Source organism: Capra hircus, chromosome 20, assembly GCF_001704415.2.
Source record: "Capra hircus breed San Clemente chromosome 20, ASM170441v1, whole genome shotgun sequence".
NCBI lineage: Eukaryota > Metazoa > Chordata > Mammalia > Artiodactyla > Bovidae > Capra > Capra hircus.
The window spans coordinates 25,305,172-25,315,352 of NC_030827.1; the positions used below are offsets into that span (position 1 = coordinate 25,305,172).

Consider the following 10,181-nt stretch of genomic DNA (forward strand, 5'->3'; position numbering starts at 1 on the left):
TTACATATTTTACTCTTCCCTCTCTTAAATGTACAGTTCAGTGAGTTGTTAAGTGCATATAGTTGTACAACTGCCGCCACAATAAAGATCTAGAACATTGCCTTCACCTGAGAAGGTTCCTTTGTGCCCCTTTACAGTTCATTTCTTTCTCCCTCTTTTAAAATTTGTTAATTTTTGGCTTTGCTGGGTCTTCCTTGTTGCACGTGGGATTTCTCTAGTTGCGGCAAGCAGGGGCTACTTCTCACTACGGTGGCTTCTCTGGTTGTGGAACAGTCTCTAGGCTTGCTGTCTTAGTTGCCCCAGAGCATGTGAAGTCTTCCCCAGCCAGGGATCGATCCCATGCCATCTGCACTGGACCACCAGGGCATCCTACAGTTCATTTCTTGCCCTGCCCCTCACTCCTGGCAACTGCTGGTCTGACTTCTGTTCTTACAGCTCTGCCTTTTCCAGAATGTCATCTAAATGAAATCAAACAGTATATAGCCTTTTGTGTCTGGCTTCTTTCACTTAGCATACTGTAAAATCCATCCGTATTGTTATACGTATCAGTAATGTGTTTCCAGTGAAGGGATGTACCACAATTTATTTATCCATTTACTAGTTGATGGGCATTCAGGCATTTCAAGTTTGGAGCTATTATGAACAAGGTTGATAGAAGTATTCATGAATAGGTCTTTGCTATAAACATTAACATAAAGATTATGTGAACACATGCTTTCATTTCTCTTGGGTTTGCCCAGGAGTAGGATTGCTGGATTGTATGGTGAGTGTATGTTTAATTTTATGAGAAACTGCTTAACTGTTTTTCAAAGTAGTTATGTCATTTTGGTATCCTCAACAACAAACTAGATTTTCAGTTCCTCTGCATCCTTGCTAGAACTTGGTATTGTCAGTCTTTTTAATTTAACTTAACTATTCAGGTAGGTGTGTTGTGGTATCTTATTGTGGTTTAAATCTGCATTTCTCTTCCCACAAACATTAAGCATCTCTTACTGTGCTTATTTGGCATGGGAATGTCTTCATTGGTAAACTGTCCAGTTCTTTTACCTATTTTTTAAATATTGGGTTTTTCTTATTATTGAGTCTCTATGTGTGTATTTGTACGTATGTGTATGATATATACTGTCTTCCCAGGTGGTGCTAGTGGTAAAGAACCCACTTGCCAATGCAGGAGCCGTAAGAGGCCTGGGTTTGGTCCCTGGGTCTGGTCCCTGGGTCAGGAAGATCCCCTAGAGGAGGGCAAGGCCACCCACTCCAGTATTCTTGTCTGGAGAATCTCATTGACAGAGGAGCCTGGCAGCCTACAGTCCATAGGGTTGCACAGAGTCAGACATGACTGAAGCAACTTAGCACCCACGTGTGTGTGTTATATATATATTTACATATAATTTTTAAATTTTGATGAAGCCCAATCTATCGTTTTCTTTTCTGAACCATGCTTTCTTTTATTCAAGAAACCTTTGCCTAACACAAGGCCATAATGATTTTTCTCCTATATTTTCTTCTAGAAAGTTTATAATGTTAATTCTAGCATTTAGATCTGTGATCCACCTCTAGTTATTTTTGAACAGAACATTTATTACTTGATGTGTAGCTATGTTGCCCAGAATTTGACCATTGAGAATCTAACTCAGGAAAAAAAAGACACAGGTCATAGGTTGAAGACCAGGGCCCTATAAGAAAGCTTGGAATTGTTTCTTAAAGGCCTTGAATAAGAACATTTTATGTGCTTTTTAAATTAGCAAAATTTTGCTATTTAAAGGTTTGTGTTTCAATAAACTTTGAAATTCCAGATCATGGATGCTACCAACAGCAAAATCCTCAAGTGGACTGGCAGATGAGTACACCCCTCTGGATATTTTTGATTAACCTACTGGATGTTGAAAAAATTCCAAACCTATTTTATTAGATGTGAAACGCATATGATCATATGTAACATGACGTTACTTTATAGGCTTGCATAGTGTGAGTCAGAAGCTGTGTAGAGGGTCCTCAGGGATCCCAAATTTAATTGTGATTATTGCTAATTATACTAATTCTCAATGAAAACTGCTGCCAGAAAGTTTGCCCATGACATCACTAATAAGGGGTCCATTGACTTGCATGTGTTGTGAGCATATTAATTGTAATTATTGCTTTGGCAGCTGCAACATCTAACTCCATAGGTGTTTGTTCCGTTAATGATTCATTATTTCAAAGTATTCTGGCAATGATGAGTCTGTGTTACAGACCAAGGCCTTCCTGTGATGAAATGTCATTATTTTTTGGGATTTCTGACTCTTCTTTCATGGAAGACAACCTCAACTCATTTTGCCCTTAACACATGGTATAATGGTTTAAAAAGTGGAGTAGGAGAAAATGATTTCAGTTTAACCACTGTTTTGTTTTGTATTTTTTTTTCCCCCTACCCTGGGAGCAGGTGCCTTCCCCGTAAATATTTTTCTGAAATGGAAGTTGCCATGGGAAGTGGGTGGGTGGTCTGGATATCAGACTAAGGGCCTGGCAGTCAGGGGTCTGGATCTATCTTTGTGTCTGAAGGCCCAGGGCAATGGCAATAAATACACAAGTCTAAAGGAAAGGGGAGATGTGGCCCGGAGCCTGAACTCAGCAAAAAGATAAAGAGAACTGCCTTCCAACAACTATTGTTAAACAGCACTTTCTATGTGACATGCTTTCAACCTTTACTTACTCTCCACTGCAGCCCTATGAGTTAGGACAGGACTCTCACAGGGAAAATAGGAAAAAACAGCCGCCCAGGAGGAGGTAATCAGGGCTTCCCTGTCTGCTGGGCTTTTTCAGCTAGTCTTTGATAACATTTTGAATTATGAGTTTTCGGGGGTTTGAAACCCTTGCCCTTTCAGTTAAGTTTTTTGCCCTTAACTTTTTAGTATTAAAAACTTTCAAAAGTAGAGAGAGACATATAATAAACTTCCATGACTTCATCTTCAACAATTTTAAAGCCATGACCCATCTAATTTTATCTATCTCCCACCCCTTTCACTCCACCTTGCTGAATTATTTTACAGCAAATTCCAGATCTGTTCAGATCTGTAAATAGTTTGATACCTGTCTCTAAAAGATAAAGATTTTCTTCTAAGTCATAAATTATCACACCTAAAATAAATTACTAATAATTCCTTTATAGTCAGTTTTCCCAACTATGTCATAAATATTTTTTTCTTTAGTTTATTTACTAGAACCAGAATTCAAATTAAATTCCACAAGCTACAATTGGTTGGTGTCTCTCAAGCATCTTTTAATCTAGGGGTGTCCTGACTGTTTCCAAACTGCTTTTGTTTTTTTCTTGGTGTTTATTTATTTAAGAGACGAAATCATTTCTCTTGTAGGATTTTATCTTGCATTTTTGTTGATTGCATCCCCATAGTGTTTTTTAAAATAACTTCATTTGTTCTTATATTGTCGGCAAATGGTGGTCAGATCCAGAGATTTGACAGATTAGGTTTGAATTTTTTGCTAAGAGTACCTCATAGGGCTGTATATTTCAATCAAAATGCTCATGATTGCCTCTCTTTTCAATGGTAACCACTGATGATTGTTGTCTGGACCCGTTCATTCATTAGGAGTTTCAAAATGGTGATCTTCTCTCACATAGTAGCTGGAACACTTCCATAAAGGAAAAGTTCCCCTCACTTACTTTTTTGGTTACCCAGTGATGTAGTTGATATAGGAAAGGCGGAATGAATGCTTGATTTCCCTTATAGATTATCAAAATATTGAGTTAGTTCTCTAATTGCTTCCCAAGTTTTAGAGTTGTTTTTTAGTAGTCTGAATTTCAGTGTGATTGCATGGATTTAAACATGTTTAAATGTTTGTTTTACTTTACTGGATCTATTATTATTGTGGATGCTCAAAATGGCCCATATTTGCGAAATGGCAGCCCCTTCAAGCTGACGTCTGAGACTTTCTGACATAGCTCTTGTATTGTTTTCTAGGGCTCCTGTCACAAAGTATCACAAATTGTGTGGCTTTAAAGCAACAGAAACTTATTATATCGTTCTGAAAGCTAGAAGTCTGAAATAATGATGTTGGCAGGGCTGATTTCTTCTGGAGATACTGAGAAGAATCTGTTCCACACTTCTCTCCCAGCTTTTGGCACTTGCCAGCAATTCTTAGTGTCTAAACTTCCCTCTTCTATACAGATACCACTCACTGGATTCAGTTCAGCTCAGTTGTGTCCGACTCTTTGCGACCCCATGATTCGCAGCACGCCAGGCCTCCCCGTCCATCACCAACTCTCAGAGTCCACTCAGACTCACATCCATCAGGTTGGTGATGCCATCCAGCCATCTCATCCTCTGTCGTCCCCTTCTCCTCCTGCCCCCAATCCCTCCCAGCATCAGAGTCTTTTCCAATGAGTCAACTCTTCGCATGAGGTGGCCAAAGTACTGGACCTTCAGCTTTAGCATCATTCCTTCCAAAGAAATCCCAGGGTTGATCTCCTTCCAAATGGACTGGTTGGATCTCCTTGCCATCCAAGGGACTCTCAAGAGTCTTCTCCAACACCACAGTTCAAAAGCATCAATTCTTCGGCGCTGAGCTTTCTTCACAGTCCAACTCTCACATCCATACATGACTACTGGAAAAACCATAGCCTTGACTAGATGAACCTTTGTTAGCAAAATAATGTCTCTGTTTTTGAATATGCTATCTAGGTTGGTCATAACTTTCCTTCCAAGAAGTAAGTGTCTTTTAATTTCATGGCTGCAGTCACCATCTGCAGTGATTTTGGAGCCCCAAAAAATAAAGTCTGACACTGTTTTCGCTGTTTCCCCTTCTGTTTGCCATGAAGTGATGGGACCAGATGCCATGATCTTCGTTTTCTGAATGTTGAGCTTTAAGCCAGCCTTTTCACTCTCTTCTTTCACTTTCATCAAGAGGCTTTTTAGTTCCTCTTCACTTTCTGCCATAACGGTGGTGTCATCTGCATATCTCATTGGATTAGGGGTCACCATAATCCAGTTTCACCTCATTTTAACTTGATTATATCTGCAAAAGTCTATTTCCAAATAAGGTCATATTCACAGGTACCAGAAGTTAGACTTTGAACATACCTTTTGAGCGACAAAATTCAACATCCAACAACAGCAGTAGTTTTGATAACTTTTATTGCTTTCTGGCAAGACAAAATGTAGCAGACTCATTTTTTTTTTTTACATTTCCTACTGTGGGTGCAGAATTGACTCATTCCTTTAAGTTGGAGATGATATTTAGGGAATACAATCTGAGAATTGGGGTTGTTCATTTTTACTGAGTTAGTCATTAGTTTTAGACCTTTTCAAAAGATAGACTTAGAAATGCTTTCATATTTTTAAGAATAAAACATATCGTAAATTTATAACTCTCACTTCCAATCCAAATTCAAGATGCCAAGACTTACCCTCATCAAACTATCACCTACTACTGCTTTCTCCCTTGGGAAAGTCCTCATTTTCATTGACACACTATAATTATTCTTTACTTTATCACATAAAAATTTATTTTGAGTTGTCTCAAAATAAAACTAACACTGCCATTAACAATGTGATTACTTACAACAGTTTATGGTTTTTAAGATTATTCTTGTAATTCTTTTTGTCCTCTGAGTACATTCCACTCAGGATGGTCAGTGAATTTACTGCATTTTAATGTCATGGGAAATAGTTTTTCTATTGTAGTTATGTCATCAACATGGTGCACAGTTAGGTTCATTTATATCCATTTATTTTCAGTGCTTAAGGGTTGTCTTTTTAACTTAAATTTTGTTCTTATAAATATATAGAATATTATAGAATATTTTCGGAGCTTCAGAGTCTAATCTAATGCAAAGTATAATTGTAGAAATCTACTTCTGTGTCTCACCACCTTGTCTCTTCCTTCTTCAAAAGTAATCATTTAAATGTTTTTATCCTCTCATTTTTGCATGTTGTATTTTGCAACCTTGTTGATCTCATTTATTAGTTCTAATCGTTTTTTAGTAGATTCATTAGGATTTTCTAGGTATAACATCATGTCATCTGTAAATCCAGTTTTCTTTATTATTTTTTTTCCAATCTGGATGTTTTTGTTTCTATTTATTATCTAATTGCTCTGGCTGGAATCTCCAGTACAATGTTGAATAAAAGTGGCAAGACAGGTCATCCTTGTCTTGTTCCTCATTTTAGGGGGAAAACCTTCATTCTTTCACTATTAGTATGATGCTAGCTGCAGGTTTTTCATAGATGCTGTTTGTCAGGTTGAGGAAGTTCCTGTCTCTTTCTAGTTTGTTGAATGTTTTTTATCATGAAATAGTGTTGGATTTTGTCAAATGCTTTTCTGCATCTATCGAGATGATCATTTTTGATGTTTTTTGTTTGCTTTTTCTTCTGTTTATATGGTGTATTACATTAATTGGTTTTCAGATGTTAGACCAACCTTGTATTCCTGGGGTAAGTCCCACTTGGCCATGGTGAATAATTCTTTTTATACGTTGTTGGGTTGGTTTGTTACTATATGTTGAAGATTTTTGTGTCAATATTTATAAGAGATATTTATCTGCAATTTTCTTTTCTTATGTCTTTGTATGGTTTTCCTATCATAGAATGAGTTGAGAAGTGTTCCTTCTAATTTTTTGGAATAGTGGTTTATTGTTAACTATATAAAAATATATGTATACTTTTTATTTGTTCTCATTACTTTTTATACCTTTATTATAGTCCACTGAGTGGATATACCAATGTTTTTACAACAAGCTTCTTATTGATAAACATTGAATTATTTTCAGTTCATTGCTATTACAATTCACATGGTGCTGAATTACTCTAGTAATGTCTTTTCATATGCTTCTGCATGTGTGGTATATATCCTCAGAAGTAAGACTGATGAGTCAAATAGGCACATGTGACCTTTGCTAGATATTGCCAAAATTCTTTTTCTTAGAGCTTAAATGATTTCGTTTTTTCTTTTTTTCCACATTACATGGCTTGTAGAATCTCAATTCCCCAACAAGGGACCAAACTTGGGCCCTTGACAGTGAGAGTGCAGAGTCCCTCTGGACCACCAGGGAATTACCACATTTTGTTTAAAAGAAGAGTGACTCTGCACAGCTTTATCAATAAAGTGTTTTTATTTGTTTATTTTAGCCATTCTGGTAGATAATAAATAGTAATTCCACATAGTTTTAATTTGCATTTATTTCATTATGAGTTTAAGCATCTTTTCACATGGCTAAGAGATATTTGCACATCTCTCTTTATGAACACCCTGTTTATATCTCTAGCCTATTTATCTACAAAGTAGTCAAACATTTTTTCTGTTTTTAGAAAATTTTGTGTATTAGAATATTGAAATTTTTGTCTATAGTTTAAAATTGCAATTTTTCCCCAGACTAACACTTGTCTTTTTACTGTGCTCATGGTATTTTCTTTTCCCATGCAAAAATTTTGATTTTCAGTTTTTATAGTCAATCTTCTAGATTTTCTTTCTGAACCAAGCAGCAGCATGGGAGCAATTAAGAAAGAACCCTGATCTGAGCAGTCCAAGTCCAAAGAAATCACTGGCTGAGTGTCCAGAGACTTCAACCTAATGATTCCCCTCAGGACCACTGATGTCCACATTCCTCCTTATTTTCTTAATGCAGTTATTACCCGATAAACTATAGATTTCCGAGGAACTCTCCCTCTTCTAACTAAGAATCTGTTTTCTTCACAGAGCTCCTGTGGACTTGGATAGATGAAAGCGATATTGTGACGCTGTGGACCTGGAAGAGGATCCCAAGAGCACGAAAGCTCTGGATGAAGCTGAGGGGCCCCAAACAGTGCAAAATGCGGCTGACAAATGTGTTTCCCTCTTAGGCCACTGCCACGAGAACAGAGAGATGTTTTCTTAAACGTATATTCTTCTTCTTGGAAACTAACTGTGGCTTTCTCCAGGGCTTTTTTTTCCCCCGGAATAGAACAGAATAGAAACTCTTCAGGTCTTACAAGTATCTGGGAGAGACTTTCAAAGTTTTGTAGATAATGCTGGATGTCTCTCATTTTTATAGACTTACAGGCTGTAGGCATAGTAACTGTTCGTCATACAAAGGAAACAGCATAATAGTATACCTTTCCCTCTTTTCCTTGGCAGGTGAGTTTTGCCAAATGCACTGCACATTTGGCTCCATATGTTTATTTTTGCATATCTTAAAGTGTTTAATTATAAAGTATTTAAAATATAATTTTAAAAAAACAACCAGAAAGTGACATAACAGTCAGCACATAGCTACCGCCCATTCTCTTATCTGAATTCCTACATGAAGCATTTTTAAAAAATTAAACTTCAAATACTGGATTGAACAACTCTCTGCACTATAGAAAGTTACATGCATTTTATACAAAATACATATAAACATGTAAATAGATACTTTGTTTTCAGCTGCGTTTGAAAAAACTTGGGGCAGGAGTTGTTCTTAGGCTACTCTTGCTATTCTGCTCCTGATCATTGGTTCCTGACTTATATCTCTATAGAGCTTGTCCTTTCTCCTTCATTTCATGACTTGCAATAGAGGATACATTGGACCTAATTTCCTCCTTTAATTGTCCCCAAACTTGCAGTTGGTTTAGGAACAATGCCGGGCAGTCCTCAACATGGAACACAAAGAAAGTCTCCTATGTCTGGTTATAATTTAGAAATGGCCCCATTAACTTTAACATACCCCTTGCTACTGGGTTGTGTTGAACTTCCAGGAAGCTGAGCCTTATTTCTAGGTAGGAATTTAGACAGATAGCGTACAAAAGTTGAGAACACGTTACAATTCTGACAAATTAGTTCCTAATTATTTGGCTCCAGGCTCTGCCCATGTTGCATGCAGAACAGGCCTTTACCAGGACCCTTGGAGAGTTTTGTAGCTTAAACTGATTTAATTTAAAACAAATGGATCCATGTGATTATCTCAACCACAAATACGTAACACAATGTGTAATATATTTAAAAGGCAAGAGGAAATTTAGTAATGGAATTTCAGAACTATTTGAAAGAAAGGGATTTTGAGGAGAAAGAAAGGAAGAAGTGAATTGGTGACGCCAGTTTGATTATTTTCAAATACCACAACTGAACTTGGGTTTGTACAGTAAGGGCCGTGGTGTTGTAAAGGATACCAGCAGGAATCTAAAAGCTGGTGAAGAATACATGACAAGGCCTCAGACGCCCAGAACACTGTAAAATGTGTGTGCTAAATTTTTTTTCTATAGGAAAATGTGCTGATTTACATACTCTATCAAGGAATTATCTAGGTAGAAATACAGTCTTTGCTGTGATGACTTTTCTCATTCCTTTAATTTTTGTTACCGGCTACTCATGTACTCTATTGCTATCCCAACACATGTGCCTTCCACATAGACCAATCCTATAGTAGCTATAGTAACAGCAAGCACTCACTGAGCTCTGAATATGTCCTCGACATTGTTCTAAGCAGTATATAGTACTTCTTTTAGTTCCTACAACAACGTTATGGGGCTGATACTGATCTTGCTCTTGCATATTAGGAAGGAGCAGAGATGTTAACTTGCCTGAGATGACACCTAGGATGTCATTCTTAACCATTATATAATATCTGCCTTCCTAAGCATACCAAACATCTGGTGATAAATGTCTTGTGTAATGAAATAATTTCTTAAGACCAGATGATTTTGAGTAAATATGCAGGACTAAATATTTCAAAGTTACAAAAATAAATGAGGTTCTTAATGAAGTGTGACATCAGGCTTTCAGAGCATTAGATATGTGAATTTTAATATAGCTGACTGAAAATCAACCACATTTCTTCATAGTCATACCCACTGTGATAGATTTATTAGGTTGAAATATACAAAAGTACCTATAGTTGACTCTTTGATTAGAAAAAACTGCTGAATTTCAATTGGTTCAATCTAATACTTTAGACACTATTGAAAAGGTGATATTTCTTAGGGCTCAGACCTGTTTGTCCATGCATAAGCAGTAATTATTGAGGGTTAACCGTGCCAAACACTATGCCACATGAATCTTCCCCCTCAAAATTCTCAGTTTTCAATAGGAGATAGACAATAAGTATACAAATAATTACAATTAAAATAAGATTATTGCAATCCAGAAGTTCTGCATAAAGTGTCTTGGGAATATTCAGACAAGGATATTCATGTGAGCCTAGAGAAGATAGGAAGGTCTTAACACAGAGAGAAGGTCTG

At 36.9% G+C, this 10,181-nt stretch overlaps 1 protein-coding gene across 1 annotated transcript in view; it reads left to right on the forward strand.

Annotated features, from left to right (window-relative positions):
* The window catches only part of ARL15 (ADP ribosylation factor like GTPase 15), a 491,463-nt gene extending 483,371 nt beyond the window's left edge, over positions 1 to 8,092 (forward strand). Inside the window, exon 6 of the mRNA XM_018065561.1 lies at positions 7,687 to 8,092. The gene's annotated coding sequence lies outside the window, so the exon portion shown is untranslated. The remainder of the gene's footprint in view (positions 1 to 7,686) is intronic.